At 32.6% G+C, this 14,197-nt stretch overlaps 1 protein-coding gene across 2 annotated transcripts in view; it reads left to right on the top strand.

Annotated features, from left to right (window-relative positions):
- The window catches only part of DIAPH3 (diaphanous related formin 3), a 424,016-nt gene that overhangs the window by 35,874 nt on the left and 373,945 nt on the right, over positions 1 to 14,197 (top strand). The window lies entirely within an intron of this gene.

Raw genomic sequence — 14,197 nt, 5'->3', positions numbered from 1 at the left:
TGTTTTTAAAAATATTTTCCCAATTTGTTACTTCCCTTCTAATCTTGTTTGCATTAGTATTATTTGTACAGAAACTTTTTAGTTTGATGTAATCAAAATCTTCTATTTTGTGATCAATAATGATCTCTAGTTCTCCTCTGGTCATAAATTCCTTCCTCCTCCACAAGTCTGAGAGATAGATTATCCTCTGTTCCTCTAATCTATTTATTATCTCCCTCTTTATGCCTAAATCATGGACCCATTTTGATCTTATCTTGGTATATGGTGTTAAGTGTGGATCCATATCTAATTTCTGCCATACTATTTCCAGTTTTCCCAACAGTTTTTTCCAAATAATGAATTTTTATCCCTAATGTTGGTATCTTTGGGTTTGTCAAAGATTAGGTTGCTATAGTTGTACCCTTTTTTGTCCTTTGTATCTAATCTGTTCCACTGATCTACCGGTCTATTTCTTAGCCAATACCAAATGGTTTTGGTGACTGCTGCTATATAATATAGCTTTAGATCAGGTACACTTAGACCACCTTCCTCTGAGTTTTTTTTTTTTTCATTAGTTCCCTTGCAATTCTCGACCTTTTATTCTTCCATATGAATTTTGTTGTTATTTTTTCTAGGTCATTGAAATAGTTTCTTGGGAGTCTGATTGGCATAGCACTAAATAAATAGATTAGTTTGGGGAGTATTGTCATCTTTATTATATTCGCTCGGCCTATCCAAGAGCACTGAATGTCTTTCCAATTATTTAAATCTGATTTTATTTTTGTGGCAAGTGTTTTGTAATTTTTCTCATATAATTCCTGATTTTTCTTTGGTAGATGGATTCCCAAATACTTTATACTCTCAACATTTGTTTGGAATGGAATTTCTCTTTGTATCTCTTGCTGTTGCATTTTGTTAGTGATATATAAAAATGCAGAGGATTTATGTGGATTTATTTTGTATCCTGCCACTTTGCTGAAATTTTGAATTATTTCTAGTAGCTTTTTAGCAGAGTCTTTGGGGTTCTCTAAGTATACCATCATGTCATCTGCAAAAAGTGATAGTTTAATTTCCTCATTTCCTACTCTAATTCCTTGAATCTCTTTCTCAGCTCTTATTGCCGAGGCTAGCGTTTCTAGTACTATATTGAATAGTAATGGTGATAGTGGGCAACCTTGTTTCACTCCTGATCTTACTGGGAAAGGTTGCAGTTTATTTCTATTGCATATTATGCTTACTGAAGGTCTTAAATATATGCTCCTGATTATTCTAAGGAATAGTCCATTTATTCCTATACTCTCAAGAGTTTTTAGTAGGAATGGATGTTGGATTTTGTCAAATGCTTTTTCTGCATCTATTGAGATGATCATATGGTTCTTATTAATTTGATTATTAATATGGTCAATTATATTAATAGTTTTCCTAATATTAAACCAGCCCTGCATTCCTGGAATAAATCCTACTTGATCATAGTGTATTATCCTGGAGATGATTTTCTGAAGTCTTTTTGCTAATATCTTATTTAAGATTTTAGCATCAATATTCATTAAGGAGATTGGTCTATAATTTTCTTTCTCAGTTTTCGATTTACCTGGTTTAGGTATCAGTACCATGTCTGTGTCATAAAAGGAGTTTGGTAGGACTCCTTCATCCCCTATTTTTTCAAATAATTTATATAACATTGGGGCTAATTGTTCTTTAAATGTTTGGTAGAATTCACATGTGAATCCATCTGGCCCTGGGGATTTTTTCCTGGGGAGTTGATTAATAGCTTCTTCTATTTCTTTTTCTGAAATGGGACTATTTAAGCAATTTATCTCCTCCTCTGTTAATCTAGGGAGCCTATATTTTTGGAGGAAGTCATCCATTTCACTTAAGTTATCAAATTTATTGGCATAAAGTTGGGCAAAGTAACTCCTTATTATTTCTCTAATTTCCTCTTCATTGGTGGAAAGATCCCCCTTTTCATTTGTAAGACTATCAATTTGATTTTCCTCTTTCTTTTTTTTGATCAAATTTACCAAAGGTTTATCTATTTTATTGGCTTTTTCATAAAACCAACTCTTGGTTTTATTTATTAATTCAATAGTTTTTTTACTTTCAATATTATTGATTTCTCCTTTTAATTTTTGTATTTCAAGATTAATTTTTGGTTGGGGGCAGGTATTGTTTTGAAAGTTGCTATTCCACTATTTCACCAAATGTTCTTTTAAAGGCAGTTCATTTAAACATTTTTTATAAAAGGAAATATTTATTGTGTTTTTAGGTTAGTTTTTTGAAAAATTGGATGTTGTAAACCTCAGATGTCATTTATGTTTGTGTTTAGTGATCATGTTCTCATTAATGGTAAGTAATTATCACTGAGTGGTATAAACTAATGTTATCAAGATGGTACAATATAGTTTTTAACTTGGAATAAAGATAAATTACATTAGGTTCATGCTATTATTATGTGTCATAAAACATAAAAATAATAAAACTAATGCAATATGTTGTTGCCACAGAAATTGAATTTGTGTCAAAAGTATTTGTCATAGTGATAAAGTGAACCTCTTAGTTTTATTGAAATTAAGTAGTAGGTGGCAATATCAATTTACAAATCCAAGTAATTGTTTTTGAAGGAGGGGCAATTTGTATGTGTGTATTTTTATTAGTTACTATTGCCAAATAAAATAAGTAATTACTTTATTTTATTACTTACACAGTGATCTTGGAAAAAGTAGGGACATTATACTTGCTATATATTTTCTAAATATTTTTGCTTCCTTTCAAAAGGTGAATCTGCTTTTTGAATCTGCTTTTTTTTTTAGGTATTATGCTAGACTAAGAAAAAAGGAAAAAAAATTTCCAGAACAAAATGCAAGGCAAATACTGTGAAGTTCCAAAGAAGCCTCAGGAAAACCTATTATTATTTAATCAGCTTTGTTAGGGAGACTTCTTTCTGGGATTCTCTCAGAATCTAATATTTTGTTAGGACTTTCTCTCAGATTCACTCTCTTTCCTTAACTTTCTAGTAATGGATAAATAACCTCCTGAGATAGAAAAGTCATGTTCCCCTTTTGTCCTATTTCCTTATGTGTAACAGAGGGTTGGGGAAGAGTCATTCCTAAAATCCACTCCAGTTTTAAATTTTAAGATATTGAGATAAGAGGTAGATTTGGTTTTCTGGTGGAAGGTAAATGGAACTAAATGTCTCTTTCCCTTAGAAGTCAATCATTAAGTGTTTATTAAGTGCATGCTTTGTGCTAGAAAATGAAAAGAAAAAGAAAAAAAATATTATTTCTGTTCCCAGTGAGCTTATAACATTATAGATATGTACAGAATAATGAAATAATTTAAGTACAAGATGATTAAATATCAAGTAGCCAATGAGCAAAGCAGATATTTTATAGAAGATGCTTGGGTATATCTCAAGGAAGTAAAAGAGATTTTGGGAGGTGATTGTAAGAAGAGATTTCCTTACAGACATGGGGGGGGGTGTGTATGAGAGAGCCAAGGCAAAGAACATAGAAATGTGAAATTGGATGCCATGGTGAGGAAGAGAGATTAGTTTGCCTGAACTGCAGTGTAGGTGTAGATGTAGGTGTAGGGGGAGTCCTGTATTAGGAAGCTAGGGGTTTGAGGGAAGAAGGATGGGCTTTCCACTGACTTTATCCAACACTTTGTACTTTGGTTTCCAGTGTCATCCATCACTCAGCTGAAACTGCCTTTTGCAAAGTTACCAGTGATATCTAATCTGCTCAATCAAATGATCTTTTTTCAAGCCTCATCTTTCTTGACCTATTTGCTGCATTTGACACTTTGATTAACCTCTTTTCCTAGATACTCCTTTGGTTTTTTTGACACTACTCTCTTCTGGTTGGCTTCTCATCAGTCTAACTACTCCTTTTCAGTATCCTTGCTGACTCATCCTCCAAATCACATCATCCAATTATGGGTGCTATATAGATGTACATTTATCCATCCATCTAGTTTCTCTCTCTCTCTCTCTCTCTCTCTCTCTCTCTCTCTCTCTCTCTCTCTCTCTCTCTCTCTCTCTCTCATCTATCCATCAATCTATCTATCCAGTCTCTACTTTGAATTTCAGTCCTCCATTACCAGTTTCCTAATGGACATTTCCTATTGGATATCCCAGAGACATCTAAACTCACCTTGTCCAAAATGGACATTATCTTTTTTTCCTATTCTCATTTCTCTCTGTTTTTCTCTCCATTTTCTCAAATAGGTAGGCTTGTAATTTGGCATTGCTCTGAACTCCACTCTCAATCAACACTACCACTCTTATTTGACCCCTTTTTTTTTACTCACATAGCTATTACCTATTTTAGTCTCTTTTTTGGGGGGGAGGGGGGCTTTAAATCTCCTTTTTATCCAACTCCAGTTTATCAAACATAATGCTGTCAAAGTAATTGTCCTTAAATATATTCATGTCACTGAGTGACTCATCTATACAGTAAACTCTAGCTGCTTCTTTTGGTATATAAACTCTTAACCTTAGCTTTTAAAGATCTATGCAACCAGACTCCCCCAGCCTAATTTTTCTATACTCATTTGCCATTGCTCTCCCTCTCCAATTTCCTCCCTCTTTTCCTTTCTTTCACAAACCCATCATTCCATCTCCTTATTTACATTTTTGCACTGACTATCCTAATATACCTGAAATATACTTTGTTTTTTTCCTTCTTGTCAGAATTTCTTTTTTTTTTTTTTGACAGAGGTCAAATGTCATAATTTTTCTGCATGAAGCCTTTCCTATTCCCTTCCATTGCTACTACACTCCTAACCAAATTTTCTTCCAACTACTTTGTACATATTTGTATTTTCTCCACTTTGTAATCATAATGATAGTTAGCATTCATATATCAAGATTTGCACAGTATGCTACAGAATTTATCTCATTTTGTCTTCACGATAACTCTGGGAAATAAGGATTATTATTACTACGTTATTTTATAGATGACAGACTAAGATCAATAGAGATTCAGATAGTAAGTGTCTGAGGCAGAATTTAAGTCAGGTTTTCCTGTCTTTAGCCCTAGCACCCTATGAAGGATGCTACTTAACTGCCTTTATATTTATGCTATGTATATTTATACATGAATTGTAAGCTCCTTTGGAGTAAGTATTTTTTCTTTGCACTTAAAACTTCAGTTTCTGATACCTGTCTGGTACAAAAATACTTATTGGTTGATGACTGATTGAAGGAAAGACTTAGAGAGGAAGGCCTTCTAGCTGAGTCTTAAAGGAAAGTAAAGGTTCCAAGAGGCAGAGATGAGGAAAGTATTTATGGGACAGCCAATGTGAAGGTACAGAGATGGGAAGCAATGTACAGTATACGAGGAAAATTAAGAAGGCTGGTTTGGTGGAGTCAAAGAAGAGTAATATAAATTAAGGCTGGAAAGATAGATTGGAGTCAGGTTATTGAAAAAATTTATATGTCAAGCATGTATATATTTGATTCTAGAGGTAATAAGGAGTCACTGGAGTTTAAAATTAAACTTAGAAGGAACATTTTGGCATTGATGTGTAGGAATAATTTGATATAGATGGACTAATTACTCGAATATTATAATAATTATAATATAATTCAAATATTATATATAATTCAATTATAATAATTGGCAACTGATTTAGGTGGTAGAAGCCTTGTAAATGGAGAGGTGTTATATATGCAAGAGACATGGTAGAGATAGAAATGACAAGATCTAGCAAATGCTTGGATGTCTGGATCAGGGAGAATGAGGAAATAAACAATTTTGCAGTCCAGGGGACAATAGGGAACCTTCTATTTGAAATCAGGAACTTGGTAATAAATTCTTTTTGTCATGTTGAGTTTGAGATTCCTCAAGGAGATCCATATGGAATGTTCACCACTTATTTGGTGATATGACTGAGGGAAGATAAAACAGAACAGTGAATAGAACAGAAGATTTCTCTGCTCAAGGAGAGGCAGGAGTAGGATGCTTTTTTCCTGCCCTCCTCTTTGGTTTCTTCCTAGACTTCCTCTATCCCTCCTAAATCTTTTAAATCCAACAAAATACTCCAAACAAATCAATGATTCTAGCTCTAAATTCAGTTATATTAAAGAGTTATCTGGATTTTATAATTGATCAATAAAATAATAACAGTGTTGTTTGGGGACTTTGGTAAATTGTGAAATATTCTTTGGGCCCTTTATGTGTTTGATCTCTGCAATTTTCTTGGTGAATGGGAATGGCTGTGAATGATCTTTGATTCTTGATGACTAATAGTAAAATAAATACAGGTACGGATAAGGTATGCTGCCATTAGGCTTATAAAATATATTTTTCTAAATATCATAAGGGGAAAGGAGTGCAGTGGTGTGTAGATTTTTTTTAATTGAGTGATACCTCAACATGTACATGAATCACAATTATAATTAAAAGCAAAGTGACACTTGCTGGGTAAGTCAGCAAACTGTCATTCTGTCATTTTGTAAAATAAGACACTGTGTCATAATGTAGTTTGAGATAATGAACTGTCTTCAGGAACTATGTTTGTAAGATAAATTATTGAAACTCTTGAAAATGAACAAAGCATTTGAATAAATGTTCAAACCTGTAATCTATTTTATACTCTGCAGCTAGAGATTTGGATGCTTTGTTATGGCAGTTATTTAAGCATGTCACCTCTTCAGCTTTTGAAGATCCTTCTGTTTCCTGCAGGATTATGAATTCCCTACCTGACATTCTAGGCCATCTTAAATATGGTTCCAACCTCTTTCTCAAAACTTATTTCCCATCACTTCCTAATTGGAATTATCTTAAGCCAAAGTAGTTCTTTGTTCTCCAAATATGCCATATTCTGCCACTGCACCTTTTTTCATGGAAGGGCCTTAAGAGTAACTTTCCTCCTGGCCCGAGTCTGTGAAAGGTGTGATGAAAGCATGGGCTTGTTTATTTTCATTCTTTTTTCCTTTAGTGTTCAGATCTCTTAGGGTGTTTCATTTATCACTTATGATCTTGGTGGTCTTTTACATATAAATCCTGCCTTTTCTACTTGATTGTAAAAATCTTGAAAATTTGAACAGTTTCAATACTTATTAAAAAGTTTGTTGTACACAGAATACTGTTTTGCTACACTTGGGAGGAGATAACAGGATTAGCTTATTTACCATATTTCAAATAATTATAACTTTAAGTGAAGAATCAATGTGACTACTTCATAGGCTTCATTATTTGTACCAATGGGAATCTTACTATAGTTTACTAGTCTGTTAGACTTTTATGTATGCCTGAAACATCGTGGTGTGAATGAAGAGTTTGGCCTTGTCCCTACTTTGCTGACCATTGCATTTGCTACTGTGGGCTAGCCATCAAGGGGATTCCCTTGCCACTTTTATACGACAGAGAGGCAGATAAAGGGATTGATTTTTTTCATACTTTTCTTTGTAACACTCATTTTGTGTTTCTTACAAAGAGGCCACTCAATTTTTTGTTAAAAGATACACATATAGAAAGCTGTGCAATTTAAGTTGTGGTTAAATAGCAAGAAACTGAAGTTTAGTAAATCTCCAAATAACATAAATTATAGCATAACTTAGAAAACCTCCATTGTTGTCTGATTTTCATTTTGTTACTGTTGATATTAAAAACAAACAAACAAACAAAGCCAAACCAGATTTGACATTGTTTGGAGTAGAATCTAAGAAAAAAAACCTCAGGCTTCTAGGAATATTGCCTGTCCAATGGTGTCAGGTTATTGACATTAGCTTATCTAAACCTATTTAATATTAAGTAAACATTAAGCATATAGTTTGAACACATTATACCACAAAAGATCTTAAAATTTAGTCAAGAAGATACTATATTTACAAAATTATAATATATACAGGACCTAAATATATGTAAATCATACATTCGGCACCCTGAGAAGGAAGAATTTGGCCAACTGGGAGATGAGGGATAGCTACATGAAATGGCTGTAATTAAGATGAATATTAAAGAATGTGGTAATGGTGGAAGGGGGTACATAGAAAAGATGGATACATTGTAAAAACATTACAGGCATATGGAATAATAAATAAAAGCAAGGGGTTGGGAAAAGGAATGGTGACTATGCTAAATTGTGTTTTTTATGAAAAGAGTAATTAGAGGTGAGAACAGGTTGGAATTGCATTGTAAGGGACCTTCTTTAATGCCAGATTCAAGAGTTTATAGTTTATTTAGTAAGTAACAGGTAAAAATTGAAGCTTTTTTTAAAGCAATTATATATCATAGTAAATACATTAATCTGGTAGCAACATGATCCTATTATATTATTATCATTATAATAATTAGTGAGAGGGAAGCTAACTGGAGATAAGGAGACCAGTTAGACTATTATATTAGTTTGTATGAAGAAATAGATCCATCATCTAGGCTAGGCTAGTTGCAGTGGAATTAGAAAAGAAAATATGGATCACTGAGAGATTTTATGTTAGAATATTCAGAAATTTTAATGCCCTGATCTATTATTCTCTTTGTCACTGCCAGATTTTATGAATAAATTGACTGCGTTCTCTCTGCTTTTGCTGGCCGTCTGGTTTTTTAGCTTTTACCACTTTACTGAAACTATTCTTAAAGGTCACTAATAACCTTATTGTCAATTCTTATGGCATTTTCTTATTTCTCATTCTTTCTTTCTGTAGCACTTGGTGCTAGGTTCACTACTTACTCTATATTTTGTTATTTTTCTATTTTCCTTCATGATATATTCCATTACTTTTATAACTATTCCTTCAAATAATACGGTTCCTTTTCCTTTTACCTCAATATCACTTCTGGGGTTGGTCCCAACAAAGTCTGAGGGATTAGAAACAGGGCTGGTGGTTTTGAGAATACTACCATTTTTAGTTCTTTTGGTACAAATAATGTATCCTATAAAATAGTTACATCTATTGGAATCTTCATTCAAAGAATATGATAAATAAACTAATCCTGTCATTATCTCCTCCAAAGTCTAGTAAAACAATGTTCTACATACAACATATCTAGTACCATTCTTGATCTCTGGTTTTGTATGCTATCTGTAGCTAATATTTCCTGGTTCACCTAGCAATCTAAGCTGATTCTGATCAGTTTCTTATTTTAAATTGCAAAGTATTAAAAGAAATTTAAGGGTAAAGATGTTCATGACCCATTTCTGCCAGCCCCCCAAATGGCAATGCAGTTTATCATAGGTGGATTTGAGCCTCACTTTCTTATGCCCCAAGATCTATTGCTTGGGAAACTAATGTAACCCCCCTACTTAAGTACAGGACAAGCTAATTTTAGGGAAACCAAACTTAAGTCGGAAAGTACAACTTTATAAATAAATGATTGTCCTATCCACAGACAAAGGAGTAAGTAACAGCTTCTGTCCTTTATGTCAGCTCTACCAGGATGTCCTACTCTTTCCTTAAACTGGAGAACTTTAAACCCATATTCATTATCTTCTCTTTTCAAGCCTATTCTTTCCCCTAACTTTCCTGTTCCTATTTGAAAGTATTACCATTCTCTTAAGTAATTTTGGCAGTGTTCCTTTCCTTGTACTACTGTAATATCCTTATAATTGGTCTTACTGTTTCCAATCTCTCCTTTTAGAGAAATATATAATATATTTATAATATATAACATATTTATATATTAAATATATATAATATATTTATTTTCAGCTTCATTCTTTACACAGTTGCTGAAACTGATATTTCCCAAATACAGATCTGATTGTCTCCCCATCCCTTCTCAAATACCTTTGGTGGCTACCTATTGGTACTAGATAGAATAAAATACAAAATTTTAGCCTAACATTTATTGTCTTCCACAATCAGGCTCCTGTTTTTATAATTATAATTTACATCACCATCCCTTCATACATTCTTTTTTACCCTTTTAAAAAAACTTAATAAACATGGGTGTTTCATTTCATATATATACATATATGCATATAATTTGAGGATTATATGTGAAAATATGAACTTCTATGATATCCAATTAAAAATTAAATTTGTCACGATAATACTATCTTTCTTGTCATATTCTGAACTTCCTCTTGTTCATTTTTGTGTATTTTTAAAAGTTTTCACTGATACTTTTTCTCCCCCTTCTCTACTGCTACTTATTTCCTCTCCCCCTTGAAAATAAAGGCTTGCTATTTTAACAAAGAATTGTAGTGAGTAAAACAAATTCAGACTGTGATTTTAAATATATCATTTTGTACCCTAATCCATAGTAGCCTTCTATAACCTTCTACAGTTTTTATTTCTAATCTGTTTCTTACACATAGCTCCTACTCCTGGGCTCTGAACAGAGGTTCCCCATGTTTGAATGCATACCTCCCGCATAGCTGTTTCTTGGAATTCTTCTTTTTCTTTCAAGAAACAGCTCAGATGTCACTTTTAATTTGATGCCTTTTTTGGACATTCTCCTCCTCACCCCTTCACAATTGTTAATGCTTCCTCCTTTTTTGAAATTATTTTGTATAATTTTTGTATATGCTTTTAATTACTTATCTTTGTGCATTTCCTTTCTCCCTTAATAGGATGTAAGTTCCTTGAGGGCAGGGACTAGGAGTTTTGGTTTTCTTATCCTTGGTTCCTTGCACAATCTCTTGTGCTTATTTAGTAGGTGCTTAATATTGATTTTTATTGAACACTGGAAGTCATTTTTGATTTTTCCTTCTTCCCACATATTCTATCAGTTGAGCCTCCCTAGAAATGGAAACAATCTGTAATTTCCAATTGAATTTGCTTTTTCCTTGATCTTTTGAGGTATAAGGACTCTTGAGATCTTTTGGTTTATTGTTTTTGTGTGCTAGATACACTGAAACCACAAAATAGATGTGGTTTTGCTATAAAAATAAATTTCTGATATTCTGTAGGAATTCCAATTCAGTCTATATAAGTTAAATTCCTGAAGCCATCACCATAATTGTTAGCTGGCTAAACAACATTTAAATTTAATAATAAATTTTATGTAATCAAACCAGAGTAATTGTCATAAATTGTCATAAGCATAGTTTATTTCTCTGAGTATTAGATTATTTATTGTAATGCCTATTTAAAATCTAGTAGGATATGTTTAGATTTAAGATAAACTTCATAAGGTAAAGCACAGGAAAGAGAGTGAAAGAGCAAAGCCCCTCTTGTCACTTCACTGACTTCAATCTCTTGATTCAGATCTGCAGGCAAGTCCAGCAGAGAGGTCTAGAGTTCTCTTGGGCCACCTTAAAGAGAGGGAAGAAAAGTAGGAACAGAATCACTAGGCCAACCACTCTCTTCTCAGTTAGCAAGAGATGAAGCAATGGGAGCCAAAGGATCAGAAGCCCTCCCCTGCTGGTACAGATTATACATTCACATTCAGCCATATATTTATTTTCAGTTTCATCCCCTTAAAAGTAATGCAGAATTTTTCCCTGCTGGAAATTTCCCTGCTTAACTATATTTGCAAATGCTACAACCAAGGGAGTGTGACCCTTATTTAGTAAATAGAGCCAACAACTTCTTTTGTTAGAGAATTGGAAGGTTGAATGAAGCTGTGGACACTAGGTATACAAGAGATATCTTGTACTTCTGCTTGGTGGTTGATAATCTTTATCATCATTTCTACCACATTACCCAAAATGAAAAGGGAACTGAAGACACCATGTTGTAATTTCTACTTGACTAGTATAGGCCCTTATTCCTTCTTTTCTAGGTTGTTATATTTCATTTGGTTGGTGCCTAGGGAACAAAGTCCAGATAACTTTAGTTTGCTATTCAAAATTTTCCTACTATTTAGCACTAACATATCTTTTTAGTTTTATTTCAAATTACTTTAAGCACTAGGCCTGTTGTCTAAATGTGAACTTTCATTAAGTGTCTCCCCAATTTTGTGCCTGCTTCATGGAATGCTTTCTCTTAGTTGAGTTGTATTTAGATTATAATTCAGTCAATGAGCATGCTCTCTGTCCTTTCCAGCTTTATTTTTTGAAAATTTATTATATATGTCATCTATGCCTTTATTCAGATTTTTTGATACATATGGTGAATAAAGCAAGCTTAGTGGTACAATGTTCTAGCAGGCCTCCAGAGATTTCTTTTCATGTAATACTGAGCACTGAAGACTTGAAATGATAATTTGTCTCTGAATCTTTTCATTTCAATTCATTTCAATCTACTTTTATCTAGCCCAGAAGTGCCAGATTTAACAAACTGCAAAAATCCAATGTTCATCCCAACCAGATTAAAATGTAGTTAGAAAATGTTTAACAAAATAAAAAAAAATGTATTGCAATAATAGATAATGTTAATGTGGTTTTCTAAGTCTATGTGTTCCCTGCAGGGATCCTTTTCTATTTGAGTTTGAAATTACTCTTTGATCTAGTTTGTCTCCATCTCCACCTTTGAAAATACTCAAGAGTTGGGCATTTGCCTTTCTGAAGTCTAGCTATATTATGTTAAAGACATTTCTTTTCATCTAGTAAAGATGTCAGAAAAGAAAGTCTAAGATTAATCTGGTATGAATTAATACTTTCTCTTAAGGAGACATACTTTTTAAGTTTGCAGACTACTGTTATAATTACCTCTATAATTTTACCAGGAGCTTCATTAATTTAATAATATGAATGTGGAAAACATTTATCTCTAGTCTGTTGGTATTTCTCTTTTTTAACACAATTTCACATTGTCAGTTATTCAGTAATCATATATATATATATATATATATATGTAGTATTTTTCAGTACCCTGAGATTTAGTTGTTTTTTTTTTTTTCTGAATACATGATTATTTTCTTACTCTTACTTTAGGTTCACACTCTTGGTTAATCATTTTTATTCTGTCCTTCCCACTTTAATCATTTCCATAAGTGGAGAAACCAAAAATCAATGATAAAAAATACTACCCACTTCCAGAGAGAGAACTGATTAACTTTTAATACAAATTGAAGTATAATTTTCCTGCCTTTGTTTGGGGTGCATTGGGGCAATATAGGTAATATAGAAATTTGGTGGGGAAGGTGATATGGCTATATTTTTATAGAAATATATTTTGCATGACTTTGCAGATATTATTGATAACATATTTTCTTAGTGGAGGGGTGAGGGCTGAGACAAAAAAAAGCCCAGAATATTAAAATAAATAATAGGTTTAAGAAAATTTTTTTTGCTTCTATTTTTAGAGACAAAGGTGATTTTATTATTACAATTATTATTTTTTTAAAAAAATGCTTGAATTTTAAAGGATGACTGTGAAGAACAGAGTATTTGGGAAGTTAATTCCATTCTATGATGTAAAATTATTTTAATGGCACAGTAGGTAGAGTACCAGCCCTGAAGTCAGTAGTATCTGAGTTCAAATATGATCTCAGACACTTAACACTTCCTAGCTGTGTGACCCTAGGCAAGTTACTTAACCCCAGATTGCCTCAGCAAAAATAAATAAATGAAGTAATAGTAAGAATAATAAAATATTTTAAGTATGTTAGAGTAGTTCTTTTTTAAACTATTTTCACTTTTGACCCCTTTTCACCTGAGAATTTTTTAGGTGACTAAGTATATTTGTATATAAAATAGGAATACAAACCAAACACTTATTGATAATAAATCATAATTTTGTGACCCTGACATTTAGTTGCAAGATCCCATATGGAATCCCGAACCACAGTTGAAGAAGCTGAGTTAGATGACATAAAGGTACAGGCAAAAAAAACGGCTTTTGTGATTTGAAACATGTTATGAACTTTTGCTATTTTCAGTAGAATTCACTTAAGCTTTTGTATAGAAGAAAAGAATTCTTCATTGGTTAGAACAGTTTTGCTTTCAAGAGGTTAACAGTGCTTTGAGGGAGGGACAAGATACTGTCAATTGTTTTTCTACTTGAATTAAAGAATGTGTTTGACTATTTAGAATTATTTAAAAATCTGTATTTTCCATTTTCTGGAATTACTTATATTTTTTGCTCTGGCTCTGTATTTTTTTTTTTAAACAGGAAAATTTATTCCTTTTTTTTTAAACTGGTCTTGTGATACTTTCTTTGATTGCTTTGCCAAAGAGATTCTTTGGGTCTAGAAATGAAATTTAAAAGTGTCCACTATCAACAGATATCAACATTTTTTCTTTGCTTTATATATAGGATTGTTTTAGCTAAGTAAGCCAGCAAAATACTTTGTTTTACATGTGTGAATCTTATAACTTCCCCACCCTTTTTAAAAAAAACTCATTTAGGGGAATATATATTTAATTTGCCAGCGTCTGCTTT

This window comes from Sminthopsis crassicaudata, chromosome 3, assembly GCF_048593235.1.
Source record: "Sminthopsis crassicaudata isolate SCR6 chromosome 3, ASM4859323v1, whole genome shotgun sequence".
Classification (NCBI taxonomy): Eukaryota; Metazoa; Chordata; class Mammalia; order Dasyuromorphia; family Dasyuridae; genus Sminthopsis; species Sminthopsis crassicaudata.
This window is presented reverse-complemented; position numbering and strand designations above follow the sequence as displayed.